The sequence below is a fragment of the Nelumbo nucifera genome, chromosome 4 (assembly GCF_055504915.1).
Source record: "Nelumbo nucifera cultivar China Antique chromosome 4, China Antique-T2T, whole genome shotgun sequence".
NCBI classification, from domain to species: domain Eukaryota; kingdom Viridiplantae; phylum Streptophyta; class Magnoliopsida; order Proteales; family Nelumbonaceae; genus Nelumbo; species Nelumbo nucifera.
This window is the reverse complement of record NC_142652.1, coordinates 52,458,297-52,470,695: the sequence shown is the minus strand read 5'-3', so window position 1 is coordinate 52,470,695 and position 12,399 is coordinate 52,458,297. Positions and strand designations below refer to the sequence as shown.

General features: G+C 46.6%; 23 non-coding genes and 3 pseudogenes across 23 annotated transcripts; all 26 read left to right on the top strand.

The window, feature by feature from the left end:
* Positions 1-102: 102 nt before the first annotated feature.
* On the top strand, positions 103-221 carry LOC148797261 (5S ribosomal RNA). Its single transcript, XR_016074254.1, has one exon. It is a non-coding gene; the product is annotated as a 5S ribosomal RNA (ribosomal RNA).
* A 354-nt stretch (positions 222-575) lies between these two features.
* On the top strand, positions 576-694 carry LOC148797260 (5S ribosomal RNA). Its single transcript, XR_016074243.1, has one exon. It is a non-coding gene; the product is annotated as a 5S ribosomal RNA (ribosomal RNA).
* Positions 695-1,048: 354 nt separating this feature from the next.
* Positions 1,049-1,167, top strand: LOC148797259 (5S ribosomal RNA). Its single transcript, XR_016074094.1, has one exon. It is a non-coding gene; the product is annotated as a 5S ribosomal RNA (ribosomal RNA).
* Positions 1,168-1,522: 355 nt separating this feature from the next.
* Positions 1,523-1,641, top strand: LOC148797258 (5S ribosomal RNA). The gene has a single exon (XR_016071405.1). It is a non-coding gene; the product is annotated as a 5S ribosomal RNA (ribosomal RNA).
* Positions 1,642-1,994: 353 nt separating this feature from the next.
* LOC148797257 (5S ribosomal RNA) lies at positions 1,995-2,113 on the top strand (annotated as a pseudogene).
* Positions 2,114-2,468: 355 nt separating this feature from the next.
* On the top strand, positions 2,469-2,587 carry LOC148797256 (5S ribosomal RNA). The gene has a single exon (XR_016070200.1). It is a non-coding gene; the product is annotated as a 5S ribosomal RNA (ribosomal RNA).
* A 356-nt stretch (positions 2,588-2,943) lies between these two features.
* LOC148797255 (5S ribosomal RNA) lies at positions 2,944-3,062 on the top strand. Its single transcript, XR_016071259.1, has one exon. It is a non-coding gene; the product is annotated as a 5S ribosomal RNA (ribosomal RNA).
* A 354-nt stretch (positions 3,063-3,416) lies between these two features.
* On the top strand, positions 3,417-3,535 carry LOC148797254 (5S ribosomal RNA). Its single transcript, XR_016071923.1, has one exon. It is a non-coding gene; the product is annotated as a 5S ribosomal RNA (ribosomal RNA).
* A 354-nt stretch (positions 3,536-3,889) lies between these two features.
* Positions 3,890-4,008, top strand: LOC148797253 (5S ribosomal RNA). The gene has a single exon (XR_016074093.1). It is a non-coding gene; the product is annotated as a 5S ribosomal RNA (ribosomal RNA).
* A 356-nt stretch (positions 4,009-4,364) lies between these two features.
* On the top strand, positions 4,365-4,483 carry LOC148797252 (5S ribosomal RNA). Its single transcript, XR_016074232.1, has one exon. It is a non-coding gene; the product is annotated as a 5S ribosomal RNA (ribosomal RNA).
* Positions 4,484-4,837: 354 nt separating this feature from the next.
* On the top strand, positions 4,838-4,956 carry LOC148797251 (5S ribosomal RNA). The gene has a single exon (XR_016071684.1). It is a non-coding gene; the product is annotated as a 5S ribosomal RNA (ribosomal RNA).
* A 354-nt stretch (positions 4,957-5,310) lies between these two features.
* Positions 5,311-5,429, top strand: LOC148797250 (5S ribosomal RNA). Its single transcript, XR_016069119.1, has one exon. It is a non-coding gene; the product is annotated as a 5S ribosomal RNA (ribosomal RNA).
* Positions 5,430-5,785: 356 nt separating this feature from the next.
* LOC148797249 (5S ribosomal RNA) lies at positions 5,786-5,904 on the top strand. The gene has a single exon (XR_016071258.1). It is a non-coding gene; the product is annotated as a 5S ribosomal RNA (ribosomal RNA).
* A 354-nt stretch (positions 5,905-6,258) lies between these two features.
* Positions 6,259-6,377, top strand: LOC148797248 (5S ribosomal RNA). The gene has a single exon (XR_016071922.1). It is a non-coding gene; the product is annotated as a 5S ribosomal RNA (ribosomal RNA).
* A 354-nt stretch (positions 6,378-6,731) lies between these two features.
* Positions 6,732-6,850, top strand: LOC148797247 (5S ribosomal RNA). The gene has a single exon (XR_016074091.1). It is a non-coding gene; the product is annotated as a 5S ribosomal RNA (ribosomal RNA).
* Positions 6,851-7,206: 356 nt separating this feature from the next.
* Positions 7,207-7,325, top strand: LOC148797246 (5S ribosomal RNA). The gene has a single exon (XR_016074221.1). It is a non-coding gene; the product is annotated as a 5S ribosomal RNA (ribosomal RNA).
* Positions 7,326-7,679: 354 nt separating this feature from the next.
* Positions 7,680-7,798, top strand: LOC148797245 (5S ribosomal RNA). Its single transcript, XR_016074210.1, has one exon. It is a non-coding gene; the product is annotated as a 5S ribosomal RNA (ribosomal RNA).
* Positions 7,799-8,152: 354 nt separating this feature from the next.
* LOC148797244 (5S ribosomal RNA) lies at positions 8,153-8,271 on the top strand. Its single transcript, XR_016069766.1, has one exon. It is a non-coding gene; the product is annotated as a 5S ribosomal RNA (ribosomal RNA).
* Positions 8,272-8,626: 355 nt separating this feature from the next.
* Positions 8,627-8,745, top strand: LOC148797243 (5S ribosomal RNA). Its single transcript, XR_016071404.1, has one exon. It is a non-coding gene; the product is annotated as a 5S ribosomal RNA (ribosomal RNA).
* A 353-nt stretch (positions 8,746-9,098) lies between these two features.
* On the top strand, positions 9,099-9,217 carry LOC148797242 (5S ribosomal RNA; annotated as a pseudogene).
* Positions 9,218-9,572: 355 nt separating this feature from the next.
* LOC148797241 (5S ribosomal RNA) lies at positions 9,573-9,691 on the top strand (annotated as a pseudogene).
* Positions 9,692-10,047: 356 nt separating this feature from the next.
* On the top strand, positions 10,048-10,166 carry LOC148797240 (5S ribosomal RNA). Its single transcript, XR_016071256.1, has one exon. It is a non-coding gene; the product is annotated as a 5S ribosomal RNA (ribosomal RNA).
* A 354-nt stretch (positions 10,167-10,520) lies between these two features.
* On the top strand, positions 10,521-10,639 carry LOC148797239 (5S ribosomal RNA). The gene has a single exon (XR_016071921.1). It is a non-coding gene; the product is annotated as a 5S ribosomal RNA (ribosomal RNA).
* A 354-nt stretch (positions 10,640-10,993) lies between these two features.
* LOC148797238 (5S ribosomal RNA) lies at positions 10,994-11,112 on the top strand. The gene has a single exon (XR_016075130.1). It is a non-coding gene; the product is annotated as a 5S ribosomal RNA (ribosomal RNA).
* Positions 11,113-11,468: 356 nt separating this feature from the next.
* Positions 11,469-11,587, top strand: LOC148797237 (5S ribosomal RNA). Its single transcript, XR_016074589.1, has one exon. It is a non-coding gene; the product is annotated as a 5S ribosomal RNA (ribosomal RNA).
* Positions 11,588-11,941: 354 nt separating this feature from the next.
* On the top strand, positions 11,942-12,060 carry LOC148797236 (5S ribosomal RNA). Its single transcript, XR_016074199.1, has one exon. It is a non-coding gene; the product is annotated as a 5S ribosomal RNA (ribosomal RNA).
* Positions 12,061-12,399: the final 339 nt, after the last annotated feature.

Sequence of the window (12,399 nt, the reverse complement as noted above, 5' to 3'; positions counted from 1 at the left end):
ACCAAGGGAGGAAGGCTGCATACACAGTTTTTTTCAAGTCTAAAACAATTAATGGAGGGGAGCAAGATAGTGCATAAAGATCTAAGCGAGCATGAATCAAACGGGTGCGATCATACCAGCACTAATGCACCGGATCCCATCAGAACTCCGAAGTTAAGCGTGCTTGGGCGAGAGTAGTACTAGGATGGGTGACCTCCTGGGAAGTCCTCGTGTTGCACCCCAATTTTATTAATATTTTATTTTGATTTGTATTTGCAAATTCCATTTGTTGTTTCTGGGAGACAACTGGAAACAATGCGTCGGATACTCGGACCATTTGCGGCACGATCGTCATTACTGAATGGCAACGATGCAAGAACCGGGCTTTCGGCATTCGTCATGCATTGTGGGCCCCGCGATAGTATTGCATCTATCCGGGGGTGCGACAGATCTGAAATACAAACACTCTGCTCACGTAGGAACTTGTGCACGGTTACCAAGGGAGGAAGGCTGCATACACAGTTTTTTCAAATCTAAAACAATTAATGGAGGGGAGCAAGATAGTGCATAAAGATCTTAGCGAGCATGAAATAAACGGGTGCGATCATACCAGCACTAATGCACCGGATCCCATCAGAACTCCGAAGTTAAGCGTGCTTGGGCGAGAGTAGTACTAGGATGGGTGACCTCCTGGGAAGTCCTCGTGTTGCACCCCAATTTTATTAATATTTTATTTTGATTTGTATTTGCAAATTCCATTTGTTGTTTCTGGGAGACAACTGGAAACAATGCGTCGGATACTCGGACCATTTGCGGCACGATCGTCATTACTGAATGGCAACGATGCAAGAACCGGGCTTTCGGCATTCGTCATGCATTGTGGGCCCCGCGATAGTATTGCATCTATCCGGGGGTGCGGCAGATCTGAAATGCAAACACTCTGCTCACGTAGGAGCTTGTGCACGGTTACCAAGGGAGGAAGGCTGCATACACAGTTTTTTCAAATCTAAAACAATTAATGGAGGGGAGCAAGATAGTGCATAAAGATCTAAGCGAGCATGAATTAAACGGGTGCGATCATACCAGCACTAATGCACCGGATCCCATCAGAACTCCGAAGTTAAGTGTGCATGGGCGGGAGTAGTCCTAGGATGGGTGACCTCCTGGGAAGTCCTCGTGTTGCACCCCAATTTTATTAATATTTTATTTCGATATCGTATTTGCATATTCCATTTGTCGTTTCGGCGAGACAAACGCAAACAACGCGCCGGATACTCGGACCATTTGCGGCACGATCGTCATTACTGAATGAGAACCGTGCAAAAACCGGGCTTTTGGCATTCGTCGTGCATTGTGGGCCCCGCGATAGTATTGCATCTATCCGGGGGTGCGGCTGATCTAAAAAGCAAACACTCTGCTCACGTAAGAGCTTGTGCACGGTTACCAAGGGAGGAAGGCTGCATACACAGTTTTTTCAAGTCTAAAACAATTAATGGAGGGGAGCAAGATAGTGCATAAAGATCTAAGCGAGCATGAATTAAACGGGTGCGATCATACCAGCACTAATGCACCGGATCCCATCAGAACTCTGAAGTTAAGCGTGCTTGGGCGAGAGTAGTACTAGGATGGGTGACCTCCTGGGAAGTCCTCGTGTTGCACCCCAATTTTATTAATATTTTATTTTGATTTGTATTTGCAAATTCCATTTGTTGTTTCTGGGAGATACTGGAAACAATGCGTCGGATACTCGGACCATTTGCGGCACGATCGTCATTACTGAATGGCCACGATGCAAGAACCGGGCTTTCGGCATTCGTCATGCATTGTGGGCCCCGCGATACTATTGCATCTATCCGGAGGTGCGGCAGATCTGAAAAACAAACACTCCGCTCACGTAGGAGCTTGTGCACGGTTACCAAGGGAAAGAGGCTGCATACACATTTTTTTCAAATCTAAAACAATTAATGGAAGGGAGCAAGATAGGTCATAAAGATCTAAGCGAGCATGAATTAAACGGGTGCTATCATACCAGCACTAATGCACCGGATCTCATCAGAACTCCGAAGTTAAGTGTGCTTGGGCGAGAGTAGTATTAGGATGGGTGACCTCCTCGGAAGTCCTTGTGTTTCACCCTAATTTTATTAATATTTTATTTCGATATCGTATTTGCAAATTCCATTTGTCGTTTCGGCGAGACAAACTCAAACAACGCGCCGGATACTCGGACCATTTGCGGCACGATCGTCATTACTGAATGGGAACCGTGCAAAAACCGGGCTTTTGGCATTCGTCGTGCATTGTGGGCCCCGCGATAGTATTGCATCTATCCGGGGGTGCGGCAGATCTGAAAAGCAAACACTCTGCTCACGTAGGAGCTTGTGCACGGTTACCAAGGGAGGAAGGCTGCATACACAGTTTTTTCAAGTCTAAAACAATTAATGGAGGGGAGCAAGATAGTGCATAAAGATCTAAGCGAGCATGAATTAACCGGGTGCGATCATACTAGCACTAATGCATCGGATCCCATCAGAACTCCGAAGTTAAGTGTGCATGGGCGGGAGTAGTCCTAGGATGGGTGACCTCCTGGGAAGTCCTCGTGTTGCACCCCAATTTTATTAATATTTTATTTCGATATCGTATTTGCAAATTCCATTTGTCGTTTCGGCGAGACAAACGCAAACAACGCGCCGGATACTCGGACCATTTGCGGCACGATTGTCATTACTGAATGGGAACCGTGAAAAAACCAGGCTTTTGGCATTCGTCGTGCATTGTGGGCCCCGCGATAGTATTGCATCTATCCGGGGGTGCGGCAGATCTAAAAAGCAAACACTCTGCTCACGTAAGAGCTTGTGCACGGTTACCAAGGGAGGAAGGCTGCATACACAGTTTTTTTCAAATCTAAAACAATTAATGGAGGGGAGCAAGATAGTGCATAAAGATCTAAGCGAGCATGAATTAAACGGGTGCGATCATACCAGCACTAATGCACCGGATCCCATAAGAACTCCGAAGTTAAGCGTGCTTGGGCGAGAGTAGTACTAGGATGGGTGACCTCCTGGGAAGTCCTCGTGTTGCACCCCAATTTTATTAATATTTTATTTTGATTTGTATTTGCAAATTCCATTTGTTGTTTCTGGGAGACAACTGGAAACAATGCGTCGGATACTCGGACCATTTGCCGCACGATCGTCATTACTGAATGGCAACGATGCAAGAACCGGGCTTTCGGCATTCGTCATGCATTGAGGGCCCCGCGATAGTATTGCATCTATCCGGGGGTGCGGCAGATCTGAAATACAAACACTCTGCTCACGTAGGAGCTTGTGCACGGTTACCAAGGGAGGAAGGCTGCATACACAGTTTTTTCAAATCTAAAACAATTAATGGAGGGGAGCAAGATAGTGCATAAAGATCTAAGCGAGCATGAATTAAACGGGTGCGATCATACCAGCACTAATGCACCGGATCCCATCAGAACTCCGAAGTTAAGCGTGCTTGGGCGAGAGTAGTACTAGGATGGGTGACCTCCTTGGAAGTCCTCGTGTTGCACCCCAATTTTATTAATATTTTATTTTGATTTGTATTTGCAAATTCCATTTGTTGTTTCTGGGAGACAACTGGAAACAATGCGTCGGATACTCGGACCATTTGCGGCACGATCGTCATTACTGAATGGCAACGATGCAAGAACCGGGCTTTCGGCATTCGTCATGCATTGTGGGCCCCGCGATAGTATTGCATCTATCCGGGGGTGCGGCAGATCTGAAATGCAAACACTCTGCTCACGTAGGAGCTTGTGCACGGTTACCAAGGGAGGAAGGCTGCATACACAGTTTTTTCAAATCTAAAACAATTAATGGAGGGGAGCAAGATAGTGCATAAAGATCTAAGCGAGCATGAATTAAACGGGTGCGATCATACCAGCACTAATGCACCGGATCCCATCAGAACTCCGAAGTTAAGTGTGCATGGGCGGGAGTAGTCCTAGGATGGGTGACCTCCTGGGAAGTCCTCGTGTTGCACCCCAATTTTATTAATATTTTATTTCGATATCGTATTTGCAAATTCCATTTGTCGTTTCGGCGAGACAAACGCAAACAACGCGCCGGATACTCGGACCATTTGCGGCCCGATTGTCATTACTGAATGGGAACCGTGAAAAAACCGGGCTTTTGGCATTCGTCGTGCATTGTGGGCCCCGCGATAGTATTGCATCTATCCGGGGGTGCGGCAGATCTAAAAAGCAAACACTCTGCTCACGTAAGAGCTTGTGCACGGTTACCAAGGGAGGAAGGCTGCATACACAGTTTTTTTCAAGTCTAAAACAATTAATGGAGGGGAGCAAGATAGTGCATAAAGATCTAAGCGAGCATGAATTAAACGGGTGCGATCATACCAGCACTAATGCACCGGATCCCATCAGAACTCCGAAGTTAAGCGTGCTTGGGCGAGAGTAGTACTAGGATGGGTGACCTCCTGGGAAGTCCTCGTGTTGCACCCCAATTTTATTAATATTTTATTTTGATTTGTATTTGCAAATTCCATTTGTTGTTTCTGGGAGACAACTGGAAACAATGCGTCGGATACTCGGACCATTTGCGGCACGATCGTCATTACTGAATGGCAACGATGCAAGAACCTGGCTTTCGGCATTCGTCATGCATTGTGGGCCCCGCGATAGTATTGCATCTATCCGGGGGTGCGGCAGATCTGAAATACAAACACTCTGCTCACGTAGGAACTTGTGCACGGTTATCAAGGGAGGAAGGCTGCATACACAGTTTTTTCAAATCTAAAACAATTAATGGAGGGGAGCAAGATAGTGCATAAAGATCTAAGCGAGCATGAATTAAACGGGTGCGATCATACCAGCACTAATGCACCGGATCCCATCAGAACTCCGAAGTTAAGCGTGCTTGGGCGAGAGTAGTACTAGGATGGGTGACCTCCTGGGAAGTCCTCGTGTTGTACCCCAATTTTATTAATATTTTATTTTGATTTGTATTTGCAAATTCCATTTGTTGTTTCTGGGAGACAACTGGAAACAATGCGTCGGATACTCGGACAATTTGCGGCACGATCGTCATTACTGAATGGCAACGATGCAAGAACCGGGCTTTCGGCATTCGTCATGCATTGTGGGCCCCGCGATAGTATTGCATCTATCCGGGGGTGCGGCAGATCTGAAATGCAAACACTCTGCTCACGTAGGAGCTTGTGCACGGTTACCACGGGAGGAAGGCTGCATACACAGTTTTTTCAAATCTAAAACAATTAATGGAGGGGAGCAAGATAGTGCATAAAGATCTAAGCGAGCATGAATTAAACGGGTGCGATCATACCAGCACTAATGCACCGGATCCCATCAGAACTCCGAAGTTAAGTGTGCATGGGCGGGAGTAGTCCTAGGATGGGTGACCTCCTTGGAAGTCCTCGTGTTGCACCCCAATTTTATTAATATTTTATTTCGATATCGTATTTGCAAATTCCATTTGTCGTTTCGGCGAGACAAACGCAAACAACGCGCCGGATACTCGGACCATTTGCGGCACGATTGTCATTACTGAATGGGAACCGTGAAAAAACCAGGCTTTTGGCATTCGTCGTGCATTGTGGGCCCCGCGATAGTATTGCATCTATCCGGGGGTGCGGCAGATCTAAAAAGCAAACACTCTGCTCACGTAAGAGCTTGTGCACGGTTACCAAGGGAGGAAGGCTGCATACACAGTTTTTTTCAAGTCTAAAACAATTAATGGAGGGGAGCAAGATAGTGCATAAAGATCTAAGCGAGCATGAATTAAACGGGTGCGATCATACCAGCACTAATGCACCGGATCCCATAAGAACTCCGAAGTTAAGCGTGCTTGGGCGAGAGTAGTACTAGGATGGGTGACCTCCTGGGAAGTCCTCGTGTTGCACCCCAATTTTATTAATATTTTATTTTGATTTGTATTTGCAAATTCCATTTGTTGTTTCTGGGAGACAACTGGAAACAATGCGTCGGATACTCGGACCATTTGCGGCACGATCGTCATTACTGAATGGCAACGATGCAAGAACCGGGCTTTCGGCATTCGTCATGCATTGTGGGCCCCGCGATAGTATTGCATCTATCCGGGGGTGCGGCAGATCTGAAATACAAACACTCTGCTCACGTAGGAGCTTGTGCACGGTTACCAAGGGAGGAAGGCTGCATACACAGTTTTTTCAAATCTAAAACAATTAATGGAGGGGAGCAAGATAGTGCATAAAGATCTAAGCGAGCATGAATTAAACGGGTGCGATCATACCAGCACTAATGCACCGGATCCCATCAGAACTCCGAAGTTAAGCGTGCTTGGGCGAGAGTAGTACTAGGATGGGTGACCTCCTTGGAAGTCCTCGTGTTGCACCCCAATTTTATTAATATTTTATTTTGATTTGTATTTGCAAATTCCATTTGTTGTTTCTGGGAGACAACTGGAAACAATGCGTCGGATACTCGGACCATTTGCGGCACGATCGTCATTACTGAATGGCAACGATGCAAGAACCGGGCTTTCGGCATTCGTCATGCATTGTGGGCCCCGCGATAGTATTGCATCTATCCGGGGGTGCGGCAGATCTGAAATGCAAACACTCTGCTCACGTAGGAGCTTGTGCACGGTTACCAAGGGAGGAAGGCTGCATACACAGTTTTTTCAAATCTAAAACAATTAATGGAGGGGAGCAAGATAGTGCATAAAGATCTAAGCGAGCATGAATTAAACGGGTGCGATCATACCAGCACTAATGCACCGGATCCCATCAGAACTCCGAAGTTAAGTGTGCATGGGCGGGAGTAGTCCTAGGATGGGTGACCTCCTGGGAAGTCCTCGTGTTGCACCCCAATTTTATTAATATTTTATTTCGATATCGTATTTGCAAATTCCATTTGTCGTTTCGGCGAGACAAACGCAAACAACGCGCCGGATACTCGGACCATTTGCGGCACGATTGTCATTACTGAATGGGAACCGTGAAAAAACCGGGCTTTTGTCATTCGTCGTGCATTGTGGGCCCCGCGATAGTATTGCATCTATCCGGGGGTGCGGCAGATCTAAAAAGCAAACACTCTGCTCACGTAAGAGCTTGTGCACGGTTACCAAGGGAGGAAGGCTGCATACACAGTTTTTTTCAAGTCTAAAACAATTAATGGAGGGGAGCAAGTTAGTGCATAAAGATCTAAGCGAGCATGAATCAAACGGGTGCGATCATACCAGCACTAATGCACCGGATCCCATCAGAACTCCGAAGTTAAGCGTGCTTGGGCGAGAGTAGTACTAGGATGGGTGACCTCCTGGGAAGTCCTCGTGTTGCACCCCAATTTTATTAATATTTTATTTTGATTTGTATTTGCAAATTCCATTTGTTGTTTCTGGGAGACAACTGGAAACAATGCGTCGGATACTCGGACCATTTGCGGCACGATCGTCATTACTGAATGGCAACGATGCAAGAACCGGGCTTTCGGCATTCGTCATGCATTGTGGGCCCCGCGATAGTATTGCATCTATCCGGGGGTGCGGCAGATCTGAAATACAAACACTCTGCTCACGTAGGAACTTGTGCACGGTTACCAAGGGAGGAAGGCTGCATACACAGTTTTTTCAAATCTAAAACAATTAATGGAGGGGAGCAAGATAGTGCATAAAGATCTAAGCGAGCATGAATTAAACGGGTGCGATCATACCAGCACTAATGCACCGGATCCCATCAGAACTCCGAAGTTAAGCGTGCTTGGGCGAGAGTAGTACTAGGATGGGTGACCTCCTGGGAAGTCCTCGTGTTGCACCCCAATTTTATTAATATTTTATTTTGATTTGTATTTGCAAATTCCATTTGTTGTTTCTGGGAGACAACTGGAAACAATGCGTCGGATACTCGGACCATTTGCGGCACGATCGTCATTACTGAATGGCAACGATGCAAGAACCGGGCTTTCGGCATTCGTCATGCATTGTGGGCCCCGCGATAGTATTGCATCTATCCGGGGGTGCGGCAGATCTGAAATGCAAACACTCTGCTCACGTAGGAGCTTGTGCACGGTTACCAAGGGAGGAAGGCTGCATACACAGTTTTTTCAAATCTAAAACAATTAATGGAGGGGAGCAAGATAGTGCATAAAGATCTAAGCGAGCATGAATTAAACGGGTGCGATCATACCAGCACTAATGCACCGGATCCCATCAGAACTCCGAATTTAAGTGTGCATGGGCGGGAGTAGTCCTAGGATGGGTGACCTCCTGGGAAGTCCTCGTGTTGCACCCCAATTTTATTAATATTTTATTTCGATATCGTATTTGCAAATTCCATTTGTCGTTTCGGCGAGACAAACGCAAACAACGCGCCGGATACTCGGACCATTTGCGGCACAATCGTCATTACTGAATGAGAACCGTGCAAAAACCGGGCTTTTGGCATTCGTCGTGCATTGTGGGCCCCGCGATAGTATTGCATCTATCCGGGGGTGCGGCAGATCTAAAAAGCAAACACTCTGCTCACGTAAGAGCTTGTGCACGGTTACCAAGGGAGGAAGGCTGCATACACAGTTTTTTCAAGTCTAAAACAATTAATGGAGGGGAGCAAGATAGTGCATAAAGATCTAAGCGAGCATGAATTAAACGGGTGCGATCATACCAGCACTAATGCACCGGATCCCATCAGAACTCTGAAGTTAAGCGTGCTTGGGCGAGAGTAGTACTAGGATGGGTGACCTCCTGGGAAGTCCTCGTGTTGCACCCCAATTTTATTAATATTTTATTTTGATTTGTATTTGCAAATTCCATTTGTTGTTTCTGGGAGATACTGGAAACAATGCGTCGGATACTCGGACCATTTGCGGCACGATCGTCATTACTGAATGGCCACGATGCAAGAACCGGGCTTTCGGCATTCGTCATGCATTGTGGGCCCCGTGATACTATTGCATCTATCCGGAGGTGCGGCAGATCTGAAAAACAAACACTCCGCTCACGTAGGAGCTTGTGCACGGTTACCAAGGGAAAGAGGCTGCATACACATTTTTTTCAAATCTAAAACAATTAATGGAAGGGAGCAAGATAGGTCATAAAGATCTAAGCGAGCATGAATTAAACGGGTGCTATCATACCAGCACTAATGCACCGGATCTCATCAGAACTCCGAAGTTAAGTGTGCTTGGGCGAGAGTAGTATTAGGATGGGTGACCTCCTCGGAAGTCCTTGTGTTTCACCCTAATTTTATTAATATTTTATTTCGATATCGTATTTGCAAATTCCATTTGTCGTTTCGGCGAGACAAACTCAAACAACGCGCCGGATACTCGGACCATTTGCGGCACGATCGTCATTACTGAATGGGAACCGTACAAAAACCGGGCTTTTGGCATTCGTCGTGCATTGTGGGCCCCGCGATAGTATTGCATCTATCCGGGGGTGCGGCAGATCTGAAAAACAAACACTCTGCTCACGTAGGAGCTTGTGCACGGTTACCAAGGGAGGAAGGCTGCATACACAGTTTTTTCAAATCTAAAACAATTAATGGAGGGGAGCAAGATAGTGCATAAAGATCTAAGCGAGCATGAATTAAGCGGGTGCGATCATACTAGCAGTAATGCATCGGATCCCATCAGAACTCCGAAGTTAAGTGTGCATGGGCGGGAGTAGTCCTAGGATGGGTGACCTCCTGGGAAGTCCTCGTGTTGCACCCCAATTTTATTAATATTTTATTTCGATATCGTATTTGCAAATTCCATTTGTCGTTTCGGCGAGACAAACGCAAACAACGCGCCGGATACTCGGACCATTTGCGGCACGATTGTCATTACTGAATGGGAACCGTGAAAAAACCAGGCTTTTGGCATTCGTCGTGCATTGTGGGCCCCGCGATAGTATTGCATCTATCCGGGGGTGCGGCAGATCTAAAAAGCAAACACTCTGCTCACGTAAGAGCTTGTGCACGGTTACCAAGGGAGGAAGGCTGCATACACAGTTTTTTTCACGTCTAAAACAATTAATGGAGGGGAGCAAGATAGTGCATAAAGATCTAAGCGAGCATGAATTAAACGGGTGCGATCATACCAGCACTAATGCACCGGATCCCATAAGAACTCCGAAGTTAAGCGTGCTTGGGCGAGAGTAGTACTAGGATGGGTGACCTCCTGGGAAGTCCTCGTGTTGCACCCCAATTTTATTAATATTTTATTTTGATTTGTATTTGCAAATTCCATTTGTTGTTTCTGGGAGACAACTGGAAACAATGCGTCGGATACTCGGACCATTTGCGGCACGATCGTCATTACTGAATGGCAACGATGCAAGAACCGGGCTTTCGGCATTCGTCATGCATTGTGGGCCCCGCGATAGTATTGCATCTATCCGGGGGTGCGGCAGATCTGAAATACAAACACTCTGCTCACGTAGGAGCTTGTGCACGGTTACCAAGGGAGGAAGGCTGCATACACAGTTTTTTCAAATCTAAAACAATTAATGGAGGGGTGCAAGATAGTGCATAAAGATCTAAGCGAGCATGAATTAAACGGGTGCGATCATACCAGCACTAATGCACCGGATCCCATCAGAACTCCGAAGTTAAGCGTGCTTGGGCGAGAGTAGTACTAGGATGGGTGACCTCCTTGGAAGTCCTCGTGTTGCACCCCAATTTTATTAATATTTTATTTTGATTTGTATTTGCAAATTCCATTTGTTGTTTCTGGGAGACAACTGGAAACAATGCGTCGGATACTCGGACCATTTGCGGCACGATCGTCATTACTGAATGGCAACGATGCAAGAACCGGGCTTTCGGCATTCGTCATGCATTGCGGGCCCCGCGATAGTATTGCATCTATCCGGGGGTGCGGCAGATCTGAAATGCAAACACTCTGCTCACGTAGGAGCTTGTGCACGGTTACCAAGGGAGGAAGGCTGCATACACAGTTTTTTCAAATCTAAAACAATTAATGGAGGGGAGCAAGATAGTGCATAAAGATCTAAGCGAGCATGAATTAAACGGGTGCGATCATACCAGCACTAATGCACCGGATCCCATCAGAACTCCGAAGTTAAGTGTGCATGGGCGGGTGTAGTCCTAGGATGGGTGACCTCCTGGGAAGTCCTCGTGTTGCACCCCAATTTTATTAATATTTTATTTCGATATCGTATTTGCAAATTCCATTTGTCGTTTCGGCGAGACAAACGCAAACAACGCGCCGGATACTCGGACCATTTGCGGCACGATTGTCATTACTGAATGGGAACCGTGAAAAAACCGGGCTTTTGGCATTCGTCGTGCATTGTGGGCCCCGCGATAGTATTGCATCTATCCGGGGGTGCGGCAGATCTAAAAAGCAAACACTCTGCTCACGTAAGAGCTTGTGCACGGTTACCAAGGGAGGAAGGCTGCATACACAGTTTTTTTCAAGTCTAAAACAATTAATGGAGGGGAGCAAGATAGTGCATAAAGATCTAAGCGAGCATGAATTAAACGGGTGCGATCATACCAGCACTAATGCACCGGATCCCATCAGAACTCCGAAGTTATGCGTGTTTGGGCGAGAGTAGTACTAGGATGGGTGACCTCCTGGGAAGTCCTCGTGTTGCACCCCAATTTTATTAATATTTTATTTTGATTTGTATTTGCAAATTCCATTTGTTGTTTCTGGGAGACAACTGGAAACAATGCGTCGGATACTCGGACCATTTGCGGCACGATCGTCATTACTGAATGGCAACGATGCAAGAACCGGGCTTTCGGCATTCGTCATGCATTGTGGGCCCCGCGATAGTATTGCATCTATCCGGGGGTGCGGCAGATCTGAAATACAAACACTCTGCTCACGTAGGAACTTGTGCACGGTTACCAAGGGAGGAAGGCTGCATACACAGTTTTTTCAAATCTAAAACAATTAATGGAGGGGAGCAAGATAGTGCATAAAGATCTTAGCGAGCATGAATTAAACGGGTGCGATCATACCAGCACTAATGCACCGGATCCCATCAGAACTCCGAAGTTAAGCGTGCTTGGGCGAGAGTAGTACTAGGATGGGTGACCTCCTGGGAAGTCCTCGTGTTGCACCCCAATTTTATTAATATTTTATTTTGATTTGTATTTGCAAATTCCATTTGTTGTTTCTGGGAGACAACTGGAAACAATGCGTCGGATACTCGGACCATTTGCGGCACGATCGTCATTACTGAATGGCAACGATGCAAGAACCGGGCTTTCGGCATTCGTCATGCATTGTGGGCCCCGCGATAGTATTGCATCTATCCGGGGGTGCGGCAGATCTGAAATGCAAACACTCTGCTCACGTAGGAGCTTGTGCACGGTTACCAAGGGAGGAAGGCTGCATACACAGTTTTTTCAAATCTAAAACAATTAATGGAGGGGAGCAAGATAGTGCATAAAGATCTAAGC